General features: G+C 45.3%; 1 pseudogene; it reads right to left on the reverse strand.

Moving 5' to 3' along the window:
- Positions 1 to 6,713: 6,713 nt before the first annotated feature.
- Positions 6,714 to 12,256, reverse strand: LOC139401068 (uncharacterized; annotated as a pseudogene).
- Between the last annotated feature and the right edge of the window lie 817 nt (positions 12,257 to 13,073).

Below are 13,073 nucleotides of genomic sequence, written 5' to 3' on the forward strand. Positions count from 1 at the left end.
CCCGTAGCAAGTTAAACATCTAATTTCTCCCGCTCTCACTCGAGACCCTATCCAGGGCCTGCTCGATCAAGAAACAAGCCCCCAGGCTTGATACAAAGGTTGCGAAGAAAAAGGTCAAAAGCTTCACTAAAACAAAGCCCACTCAAAATCAGAGGTCAATCTGTTTTCACCTTGAACAGAAATGGCACATCACGTCATTGCGAATGACCACTCCCCTTTGTGGGGAATGTGTCCACTAAACGTGACTCTAAACGACCATACCTGGAAACAGTCCTGGAGGACTGCTTAACTTGTCATGTGCTAATTGATTCGGGCGCGACAATATCACTCACCTATCAAACGTTGTTCAATGATCTCAAAATGGCTTTGAAGCCAACTAAACATTGGTTAAAAGTGGAACGATGTGATACTACACTTCCAGGTTTCACTCAGACTACCTCACCTCTCACATTGAGAATCATGCTGAAACTAGACTTCCAGGACGTATCGCTTGTTCACGCTGTGTATGTTACCAGCCTTGAATCTGAACCCCTGCTACTTGGAGTAGACTTGATGGATCGGTTCCTCCCACTGATGGATTGGAAAACCAACCATGTATGGTCACAGGTCACAGTGCCTTCTCTAATGACCACGCTTTCTTCCCTTAACGCAGGTTGCAATGCAGTCATCCACGAGGGGGTATCTGTCAAAAGCACCCCTTGGTAAAAAGACGTTTAGAAATCTCTTGGTGTAGAATCCGACCCAAGGAGATATTACGATATCTCGACACATTCAATCAGCAAACCTGATTGACCATTCTTTTCATGATTTTGAGCCAGAAGTCTCTGTGAATGAGCAACTTCCCTCCTCCTTGATGTAATACTGTAGTTGAGTTGAACTTCTCTGGCCCTTCGGCACTTCTGTCTCAGCAAGTAAAACATCGACTCGCAGAGTGTACTCTGCTTCCGATGATACACATCAGATATCCTTGTCTCAGTTTGCAGGTACTGAAGAAGTTGCCACGCGTACACTGTGGTGACTGACAAGCTTTGACAGCCACTAGGCGTTTTGAAGCACAAACACCAGGAGATTTGGTTGAAAGGTTACAGCCATTCTCATAACAACGGGGAAGCTGACAACTCGTACATAGGATCCAAACTTGTCCCGAGACATGAAGGGGGGGAATGCTAGCCCAGACCCATGATGAGCCTCATCGAGGCCGATGGGGGGGCAGGGTGTTTAAGACTATGTGCAACACTGTACGAGGCCGCCAGAGCAGAAAACAAATTTAGTTGTAAACTTTCCCATGAGAACAGAGAGGAGTAGACAGGATATTGGACAAGATATTAGGAATCGCCAGAACAGTCTTCTGATGGTTAACACACATGCCACTAATAAATAGAACCATCCATTCCTTCAGGAGGAAAGTTATTAGAAGTCATGAACCATGATCACACTGCGTATGACTGATTGAGTGCTTAGAGAGTACTTCCGTCGTGATGTTAGCTCCTCCATAGATAACATAGCTATGAAAGGGACTCCTTCATATCTATCACCACTACAATGGTGTAAGACAGATTGACGTGTAGTAAAATTAAACTATTTTAGTTTTATTTCCATTGACACTTAGGAAGTGATAGAGTCATAAACAAGTTCCCCATACAACCATCGCTTAGTGCCACAACACCGTTCATTTGGGAAGAAATGTCATGATGTATTTCATAAGTGTGTGTGCATTGTTAACATCTGCCTAAGTTACTGCCTAGATCCACCAACCTGGACGACGAGTCGGGAACGACGATCCCAATCCGGACAGCCGCTGCCCATCCTTGTGGTGGCCTGCTCCATTTGCAGAAATCCTACCCGGGTCAACCACAAGAGGGGGACTGCAACGGTGATCACCAACTGGACATCCACCGCCCATCCTTGTGGTGGCCTGCTCCATTTGCAGAAATCCTACCCGGGTCAACCACAAGAGGGGGACTGCAATGGTGATCACCAACCAGACATCCACCGCCCATCCTTGTGGTGGCCTGCTCCATTTGCAGAAATCCTACCCGGGTCAACCACAAGAGGGGGACTGCAACGGTGATCACCAACTGGACATCCACCGCCCATCCTTGTGGTGGCCTGCTCCATTTGCAGAAATCCTACCCGGGTCAACCACAAGAGGGGGACTGCAATGGTGATCACCAACCAGACATCCACCGCCCATCCTTGTGGTGGCCTGCTCCATTTGCAGAAATCCTACCCGGGTCAACCACAAGAGGGGGACTGCAACGGTGATCACCAACTGGACATCCACCGCCCATCCTTGTGGTGGCCTGCTCCATTTGCAGAAATCCTACCCGGGTCAACCACAAGAGGGGGACTGCAATGGTGATCACCAACCAGACATCCACCGCCCATCCTTGTGGTGGCCTGCTCCATTTGCAGAAATCCTACCCGGGTCAACCACAAGAGGGGGACTGCAACGGTGATCACCAACTGGACATCCACCGCCCATCCTTGTGGTGGCCTGCTCCATTTGCAGAAATCCTACCCGGGTCAACCACAAGAGGGGGACTGCAACGGTGATCACCAACTGGACATCCACCGCCCATCCTTGTGGTGGACTGCTCCGCTCTCAGAGAGCCTACCAAGTTCACCCACCAGAAGGGGACTGCAACGGTGATCACCAACTGGACATCCACCGCCCATCCTTGTGGTGGACTGCTCCGCTCTCAGAGAGCCTACCAAGTTCACCCACCAGAAGGGGACTGCAACGGTGATCACCAACTGGACATCCACCGCCCATCCTTGTGGTGGACTGCTCCGCTCTCAGAGAGCCTACCAAGTTCACCCACCAGAAGGGGACTGCAACCAGGACATCACGTGGTCATTATTTTTATGTTGGTTTGCAACTTGCAGGATAATCACAAGATTGAACCCACCAGAGGAGGACTGTCATGACATGGCCCTTTTGGGTGTATATCGTGGCTCCCCCTCTCACTCTCTCTCCCACATCAGGTTTTACAACGGTCATAAATTCCTGATAGAAACTCGGAATATGAAGGGAGAGCCTACAGAGAACAAATACAATATCCTTGCCAAACATCCTAATCCCCAAAATGGGAGAATTAAACAATATTTATATTTTTGAGAATGTGGGAATGGTCCATGGACACTTAAGGGACAGTCATGTCGAGTGTGTTTCATTTGGTGATCTCATGAAGGACAGGAAACACACATTACTGTGTCTTTGGTTGCGTATACTTCTCAATTATGGGGTTTACATCTAAATGTTGTGAAACGTATATGATTACATATTCATCTATTTGTGAAAAGATGAAATGTGATGTTAGCCTTCTAAATGAGAGTATGGGTTTTCATATAAAGTTTAACTAGTCAGTGGCCAAGCCCCAGTGAGCACAGCCATGAAACAGCGTCATGGAACCTCCCCTTTTCTACAGAGTATAAAACCACTTCCGAAAAAATTTACATTAGATCAGAAAACATGAGGCGGTAGCTACATGTTGAACTGGTTAACTTCTCTAGGGTAGGGTGCAGCATTGGGAATTTTGGATGAAAAGCATGCCCAAATTAAACTGCCTGCTACTCAGCCATAAAAGCTAGAATATGCATATAATTAGTAGATTTGGATAGAAAACACTCTGATTGAATGATGTCTTTGAGTATAACAGAACTCATATGGCAGGCAAAAACCGAATACAGTGTCTATGGGGTCATGTTGCACTTCCTAAAGCTTCCACTAGATGTCAGCAGTCTTTAGAACCTTGCTTAATGCTTCTACTTTGAAACGGGGCAAATGAGAGGGGATTGAGTCAGAGGTCTGCCAGAGAGCCATGAGCTGACCATGCGCGTTCACGTGATAGTTAGCTTGCGTTCCATTGCATTTCTGAAGACAAAGGAATTATCCAGTTAGAACATTGTTGAAGATTTATCTTAAAAACATCCTAAAGATTGATTCTATACATCGTTTGACATGTTTCTACGGACTATAACCAAACTTTTTGACTTTGTCTGCACCTAGTGATCATGCCTCATGAATTTTGATTACTGGGCTAAACACGCAAACAAAAAGGAGGTATTTGGACAGAAATGATGGACATTATCGAACAAAACAAACATTTATTGTGGAACTGGGATTCCTGGGAGTGCATTCTGATGATCATCATCAAAGGTAAGTGAATATTTATAATGCTATTTCTGACTTCTGTTGACTACACAACATGGCGGATATCTGTTTGGGTTGTTTGGGCTCTGAGCGCTGTACTCAGATTATTGCATGGCTTTTTCCGTAAAGTTAAAAAAAAATCTGACACAGCGGTTGCATTAAGGAGAAGTCGATCTAAAATTCCATGCATAACAGTTGTATCTTTTAGCAAGGTTTATTATAAGTATTTCTGTAAATTGATCTGGCTCTCCACAAAAATCACCGGATGTTTTGGAACTACTGAATATAACGCGCCAATGTAAACTCAGATTTTCGGATATAAATATGAACTTCACCAAAACAAAACATACATGTATTGTGTAACATAAAGTTCTTTGAGGGTCATCTGATGAAGATCATCAAAGGCTAGTGATGAATTTCTCTCTATTTTTGCTTTTTGTGTCTCCTCTCTTTGGCTGGAAAAATGGCTGTGTTTTTCTGTGACTTGGCTCTGACCTAACAATTGTTTGGTGTGCTTTCATCGTAAAGCCTTTTTGAAATCGGACACTGTGGTTGGATTTACAACAAGTGTATCTTTAAAATGGTTTAAAATACTTGTATGTTTGAGGAATTTTAATTATGGGATTTCTGTTGTTTTGAATTTGGCGCCCTGCAGTTTCAGTGGCTGTTGACGAGGTGGGATGCTACCGTCCCACATACCCTAGTGAGGTTAAGAACTACAGCTCTCCCAAAGGACAAGACCAGAGAACATGGAGATCATTCCCACATTGAAATGGCAATGAAATCTACAAACTAAAGAACAAAACATACACTCAGAAATATGTAAATTGCTATTTATTTTAGAATGAGCGGTTGTTCATGTTCAAAGTATTAGCAATTTCTATGAGTGCAGTTATCCTATGAGTTTCCCGCTCTTGAGCGGTCCCCACCCCTTTCCTTAGTCTAACAAGCCGCCATATCAGTTTTGTCCGCTAGGGACTTTTTCTCTGTATCATCTAGTAACCAATGTATGAACTATTTGTGTGTGTTTATGTAATTCTGTGATTGATTAAGTTACTTAGTAAATAAATAATTAAGCCAAATGTATATATCGCTTATTCATGATTCTATGCTAGGGTTCGTGCAGATATCCAAAGGTTTGCGATGTTCAGTAATGAGACTGATGAGGTCAAAATTCATTAATAAGCAACTGTTTTGATAAGATATGAAAATATCTGAAGAGTTATATTCCGGAAATTGAAACCTTAAACATGTTCCCGTGGTACCCCGACTTCCTAGTTAATTAAAGTTACATGTTTAGTTTAATCGCGAAATTAAATGACACAGAATTGATTTGATAATATACAGTCTTCACATTTAATGATAGTCAACGACACGACATACTCATTCAAGGGTTTTTCTTTATTTTTACTATTGTCTACATTTTAGAATAATGATGAAGACATCAAAACTATGAAAAAACACATATGTACTCATGTAGCAACCAAAAAAGTGTTAAACAAATCAAAAGGTATGTTACCTTTGAGATTCAACGTAGCCACCCTTTACAATGATGACAGCTTTGCACACTATTGGCATTCTCTCAACCACCTTCATGGGATAGTCACCTGGAATGCATTTCAATTAACAGGTGTGCCTTGTTAAAAGTGAATTTGTGGAATTTCTTTCCTTCTTAATGCATTTGAACCAATCAGCTGTGTTGTGACAAGGTAGGGGGGTATAGAGAAGATAGCCCTATTTGGTAAAAGACCAAAGTCCAAATTATGGCAAGAACAGCTCAAATAAGCAAAGAGGAACGACCGTTCATCATTACTTTAAGACATGAAGGTCAGTCAATTCGGCACATTTCAAGAACTTTGAAAGTTTCTTCAAGTGCAGTCGCAAAAACCATCAAGCCCTATGATGAAACTGGCTCTCATGGGGACCACCACAGGAAAGAAAGACGTAGAGTTACATCTGCTTCAAAGGATAGCTTCATTAGAGTTGCCAGCCTCAGAAATCGCAGCCCAAATAAATGCTTCACAGAGTTCAAGTAACAGACTCATCTCAACATCAACTGTTCAGAGGAGACTGTGTGAATCAGGCCTTCATGGTCGAATTGCTGCAAAGAAACCACTACTAAAGGACACCAATAAGAAGACTTTTGGGCCAAGAAACACAAAAAAAATGACATTAGAACGGTGTAAATCTGTCCGTCTTCGTGAGACGCAGAGTAGGTGAACGGATGATCTCCGCGTGAGTGGTTCCCACGTAAAGCATGAAGAAAGTGGTGTGATGGTGCTTTGCTGGTGACACTGTATGTTATTTATTTTGAATTCAAGACACACTTAACCAGCATGGCTACCACAGCATTCTGCAGCAATAAGCCATCACATCTGGTTTGCGCTTAGTGGGACTATCATTTGTTTTTCAAAAGGATAATGATCCAACACACCTCCAGGCTGCATAAGGGCTATTTGACCAAGAAGGAAAGTGTTGGAATGCTGCATCAGATAACCTTACCTCCACAATCACCTGACGTCAACGCAATTGAGACGGTTTGGGATGAGTTGGACCGCAGAGTGAAGGAAAAACAGCCAACAAGTGCTCAGCATATGTGGGATCTCATTCAAGACTGCTGGAAAAGCATTTCAGTTGAAGCTTCCATATGTGTTATTTCATAGTTTTGATGTCTTCACTATAATTCTACAATGTAGAAAATAGTACAAATAAATAAAACCCTTGAATGAGTAGGCGTGTCCAAACTTTTGATTGGTACTGTATATATTTTTTTAAACAAATTCATTTCAGGAGATCCGGCCTGTGTTTGCGCTGGTGTGACTTCAGATGGTCCAGTTGTTTGAAGCGGAGTCCACATACAGCGCAGCAGTACGGTCTCTCCCCAGTGTGGATACGCTGGTGCACCTTCAAATTGTCTGCCCGTGTGAAGCGCTTGTCACACATAGTGCAGCGGTGAGGTTTCTCCTGTGTGTGAATGCGCTGATGCAGCTTGAGGTTCCAGAGCCGATTGAACTTGTTCCCACAGATGGAGCAGCAGTAGGGCTTGTCTGTGGTCTGGCTGCACTTGTGCCTCTTCAGGTCGGAGAAGGAGGTGAAGCCCTTGCCGCATTGGCTGCAGAGGTGAAGTCCCTCTGCCTGGTGGACCCGCTGGTGGACCTTGAGGTTGCAGGCCTGGGTGAAGGTCTTAACGCACTGGGTGCGCGAGTATTGAGGTCCAGACCCTGACTCTGTGCTCAACCCTCTACCCATTTCGTGTTTCTGCTTGTGGGCCTTGAGAGAAACGGAGTCTGGGAAGGTCTTGGTGCATTGATTGCAGGCGTGACACCTCCCCCTCCTCTCACTCTTCCTGTTACCTGCTCTTGTGAACGATCTCTGAGGTTTAAAGAGTGTCCAAAGTCGTCAGCGGCATCATACAGGCTCTCTGTGTTGTTGTTGTGGGCTGAGCTTCCAGAGTGGATGGAGGTTAGCCCCCTGTGGCCGGCTCTACTACCTGACTCTGGGACACCGTGTTCAGGGTACAAGACGCTGGAGTCCTGCAGGTACCCCTCCTCGTTTATCAACAGGCAGTTCCGTTCTCCCACCTCTGGGTGGGGGGATGGCGTTGGCGACCCCACCTGCTCCCTCTGGCTCTGATGGGGGTCAGGCATGTGGGAGCGATGGTGATGGTCTCCCCCCTCAGACCCTCCCAGGTCCACCTGGTAGTGACCCAGAGCTCCGTAGCTCATCGCCCCCAGACGAGACGGAGAACCAGGAAACCTATCCAGTCCTTCTATGTCTGCAAGATGGCCGCCACCACCACTTCCGTCGCAACCAGACTTTTCAAAGCCGCCCACCAGTTCTTTCATGCTGTAACGAGGACGGTAGAGAGGGTCGGTGGGATCCCCTGCGTCTCCCTCGGGGCCCGGAGGTTTAGGCCCCTGGTCTAGAACAGATCCCCAGTCAGCCTGGCACTGCTGCAGTGCTTGCTCACTGAAACTCTTACTGGGCCCCGAAACGTCCGAACCGTCGGCCCCTGAAGAACACAGGAGACATGAGGCATTGGCAATAGTAGAAACTGTAGTAGAGTAACTAACACTCAATTTGAACTTAAAGTTTCAAGTTGCCTTGATATAATACCAATGACAACGTATTAGAAGCTACTCTCCTTATCATTCTCATCATCATAAAGGTTGGCTATTTTCTGTTATGTTTGTTGTAAACTCCTCAACTGACCATCCAAGCAGAACTCCCATCTCTCCCGTAGCTCAGTGTTGTGGAGAGGCTCCTCTTTCAGCAGACTGTCCAGCTTCTGACTTCCGACCTCTGTGGACTGGAAGAGGAAATGAATGAGTCGATTCTGACTAAATGATGGATAAACTGACAGTGACTGAACAGAGCTGACATGATGGTCCCCTATTCTTCCTGACAATCAGTTCTAATCTGTTCTGCACAGTACATTTTTATCTGAAGGTTCTATAACACTGGTGTTTATTCAGTCCCCTACTTACCTCAGAGATTTTCCTAGGGCTGGTGGCCTCAGCCTCCTCCAGGTCATGGAAGGTTGTTTCCCCGGCCACGCCCCCACAGCTGCTCCACTCCTCCCCTGATACCTTCTCCTGCTTCAGGCCACACCCCCTCTCCACACCTGGCCACAGGTAAACAAAGAGAACATTTCATTTCAAGTAAAAGGAACGGGCCTAGATTGAAACAACAGACTGAGCAGATCAGAGTGCGATGACGGGTAAGTGTAAAAATGTCTCCAGAATAGAAACCAAGTAAAAGTACCTATAAATGTACTTGTTCTTTTGAGAACCATGAGTCAGTCAGCAGTAGTGAGCGCTCTGAAGTTGAGCCAGACCAGTGTGAAGTAGGCGCTCTGAAGTTGAGCCAGACCAGGGTGAAGTAGTGCTCTGAAGTTGAGCCAGACCAGGGTGAAGTAGGCGCTCTGAAGTTGAGCCAGACCAGGGTGAAGTAGTGCTCTGAAGTTGAGCCAGACCAGGGTGACGTAGGCGCTCTGAAGTTGAGCCAGACCAGGGTGACGTAGGCGCTCTGAAGTTGAGCCAGACCAGGGTGAAGTAGGCGCTCTGAAGTTGAGCCAGACCAGGGTGACGTAGGCGCTCTGAAGTTGAGCCAGACCAGGGTGAAGTAGTGCTCTGAAGTTGAGCCAGACCAGGGTGAAGTAGTGCTCTGAAGTTGAGCCAGACCAGGGTGAAGTAGGTGCTCTGAAGTTGAGCCAGACCAGGGTGACGTAGGTGCTCTGAAGTTGAGCCAGACCAGGGTGAAGTAGTGCTCTGAAGTTGAGCCAGACCAGGGTGAAGTAGGCGCTCTAAAGTTGAGCCAGACCAGGGTGAAGTAGGCGCTCTGAAGTTGAGCCAGACCAGGGTGAAGTAGGCGCTCTGAAGTTGAGCCAGAAGTAGGCACTCTGAAGTTGAGCCAGACCAGGGTGAAGTACCTGTGTCTACAGGTGTGGTAGACATTCAGAGATGATTTTGGACCGGTAGGAGCGGCCGACCCGTGCGTTGTGTCAGGTTGGGTAAAGGACAAACTGGGAGCGGTTACATCTGTGACAGATCCGAGAAGTTGAAATGTTTTGAGTTTTGTGCTTCCTCCGCCCAAAGGCAGGGGGCGCTGCACATCACACGTTTCAACTTGTGTTGTGCTTTGCTCTCTGGAGCAGGACACCACTCAAAGGAGTGACCAGTAGAGGTGGATCAGATGAAAAGGAATACTCCTAGTATTTGTGACGCCCCGCCGTTTGGTGAGTTGTAGACCCGATGGCAATGGTGAAACAGAGTTTCTACCTGATAAAGGTCAGGTTAGGTTATATTTGATATTCTGTAAGGGCCCATGTTCCGAACATGCTATGGTGCTTCAGGTGTCAAGGATTTGGATATTGCAGCAGTGTGTAGAAGGGACCGTCCACAATCTCAGAAGTGTGCTGGAGGGTGTAGTCAGACAGTGTAACAAAGGGATAGAGAAACACTGTGTCAACTCTGGGGACACCCATGCAGCTGGGGATCCCAAGTGCCCTGTGAGAGAGACGGGTTGAGATTGCCAAAATGTTTCCTATGCTGAGGCAGTGAAAAGAGTAGAGGATAGCCCAAGGATACCACCCCCCCCCCCCCACCCCCCCATCCTCCCAGGCCGACAGCCAGGTGTAGGATCTTTTAGGGCCAAAGTAGTGGGATGGGGTGGTGGGTTTCTGAAGATAGTGTATAGGTGCAGGGTTAGATGGTGGTGCAATTTAAGATATTCCCCTTCCTTGTTTCCCTTTTTTTTTGTGATCAAAATCTGCAATCTGCACTCCGACCGGCAGCAATCTAGTCTGCCGGAAAAACACACGAAGAAGAAGTAGTAAAAGGAAAGGAAAGAAACAGTGTGAATAATGGAGTCTCCTCACATCAGATAAAGGAAAGGAAACATGTTTATTAAGATGCCACCACCAATTCAACTGTCTGGTCAGTGATCACCAAATTATGGATGCTAAACACTACAGCAGCCCCACTAGTGACTCCTTCATATATACACTGAAAGTACAAAAACATTAGGAACACCTGATCCTTCTATAACCAGGTGATATTCCATACTTACAAAACGGTCGCTGATAGTGAGCATTTCCACCTGACAGGTGCGGCATATCAAGAAGCTGATTAAACAGCATGATCATTACATAAGTGCACATTGTGTTGGGGACAATAAAAGGCCACTAAAATCTGGAGTTTTGTCACACAGTGCCACAGATTGGCATGCCAGGAATGTCCACCAGAGCTGTCGCCAGATAAATGTAATGTTAATTTCTCTACCATATGCCATTTTTTTATTTTATTTGGCAGTACGTCCAACCAGCCTCACAACCACAGACCAGGCACTCTGACAGCTGATGAAACTGTGGGTATGCACAATCGAAGAATTTCTGAACAAATTGTCAGAAACCATCTCAGGGAATCTCATCTGCGTGCTCGTCGTCCTCACCAGGGTCTTGACCTGACTGCAGTTCGGCATCGTAACAAACTTCAGTGGGCAAATGCTCCCATTCGATGGCCACTGGCACACTGGAGAATCATACTCTTTCAACTGTACTGGGCAGATGACAGACAGCGTGCATGTCGTTGTGTGGGCGAGCGTTTTGCTGATGTCAACGTTGTGAACAGAGTGCCCCATGGTGGTGGTGGGGTTATGGTATTGGCAGGCATAAGCTACGGACAACGAACACAATTGCATTTTATCGATGGCAATTTGAATGCAGAGATACCGTGATGAGATCCTGAGGTCCATAGTTGCGCCATTCATCCGCCGCAGTCACCACATGTTTCAGCATGATAATGCTTGGCCCCATGTCGCAAGGATCTGTACACAATTACTGGAAGCTGAAAATGTCCCAGTTCTTTCATGACCTGCACACTCAGATCTGCCACCCATGGAGCATGTTTGGGATGCTCTGGATCGGCGTGTGTACGACATTGTGTTCCATTTCCTACCAATATTCTGAAAATTTGCGCAGCCATTTTCTGAGGAGTGGGACAACATTCCACAGGCCACAATCAACAGCCTGATTAACTCTATGTGAAGGAGGAGTATCGCACTGCATGAGGCAAATGGTGGTCACACCAGATACTGACTGGTTTTCTGATCCATGCCCCTACCTTTTAATAATGATATCTGTTACCAACAGATGCATATCTGTATTCCCAGTCGTGTGAAATCCATAGATTAGTGCTTAATGAATTGATTTCAATTGACCGATTTCCTTATGTTTACTGTAACTCAGCAATAACTTTGAAATTGTTGCAGGTTGCGTTTATATTTTTGTTGAGTAGAAATGTCTTTAAAAGTCTCTCACTACTCACCTGTCTGTGAGGTTCCAGAGCTTGTCTCCACGTCAGCTCTCCCACAGTCCGCACACTTCCCCCTCTGGCCTCCCTCTCTATCCCTCTCCTTGTGACTGTTCTCAGACCACTGCAGCCGCTTCTTCAGCGACTCGACCTGTTCCCGGTTCCGGAACACCTCTTCCAGGAAACTATCCTCCACCAGCCTGGTGATCTCGTATATGGCTGACTTTAGGACCGTCTCCATGACTCCGGAGAGCTGAGACTGGAAGGTTACGATGGCTTCAGACATCATGGCAAACTGTCTACGTGTAGCTAGCTACAGTTATGAGATCGTAAAGTTTACCTACTTTTGTTCAGGTTGGTCAGTGTTACGATCCAGTCTATCAAAATGATATGAAGCTAGCTAATTAGCTAACCTTAGCAGAAAAGATACTGGTAACTAAACCGCTTTTGCCTCCACCAATAACTGTCCTATTGCAATTGTTTTACCATTTTGAGATATAAGCTGTATATGAGGCTATTCTAATACATATAAATACCAGATGTAATGAGAGAAAGTAAGGCTATGGTAGTTGGCATGCTACTTAGCTAGACAGGCAACACAAAAAGCATCCATTAAAAACAGTCGAACTTCCGGAAACAAACCAACGGGTTGGATAGTGGGACAATCTACATCGGAACGCTCTTTACTGGAGTAAAAAGACAACCTTTATTTAAGCAATAGCTTTGTGTGTTACACGTTTACTGTTATTGACGTTCAATATATAATTCAGAAATGATTATATATTAGGATACAGACACAGTTTTTATTGTATACATTGTAATACATATATTAGTTATTACATCACACGAACATTGTACAAAACCAAACAATATACAAATATCACAAATCATTTTGACAAATACTGTGGACAGTTCTTCGACAAATTGCTATTTATACCTTTCAGGGATGATAAATAATATTCTAAATAGATTAGAAAAATATTGAAACGTTTTATTAAACTTATTTTAATGGATGTAACATTTTCCCAATAAAATGAAAAAAATAAAAAAAAAACCCCACCTGTTATTTTGAAAGCACTGAAGTCCCCAGTTCTATTTTAACGAGA

Source organism: Oncorhynchus clarkii, unplaced genomic scaffold, assembly GCF_045791955.1.
Source record: "Oncorhynchus clarkii lewisi isolate Uvic-CL-2024 unplaced genomic scaffold, UVic_Ocla_1.0 unplaced_contig_5627_pilon_pilon, whole genome shotgun sequence".
NCBI lineage: Eukaryota > Metazoa > Chordata > Actinopteri > Salmoniformes > Salmonidae > Oncorhynchus > Oncorhynchus clarkii.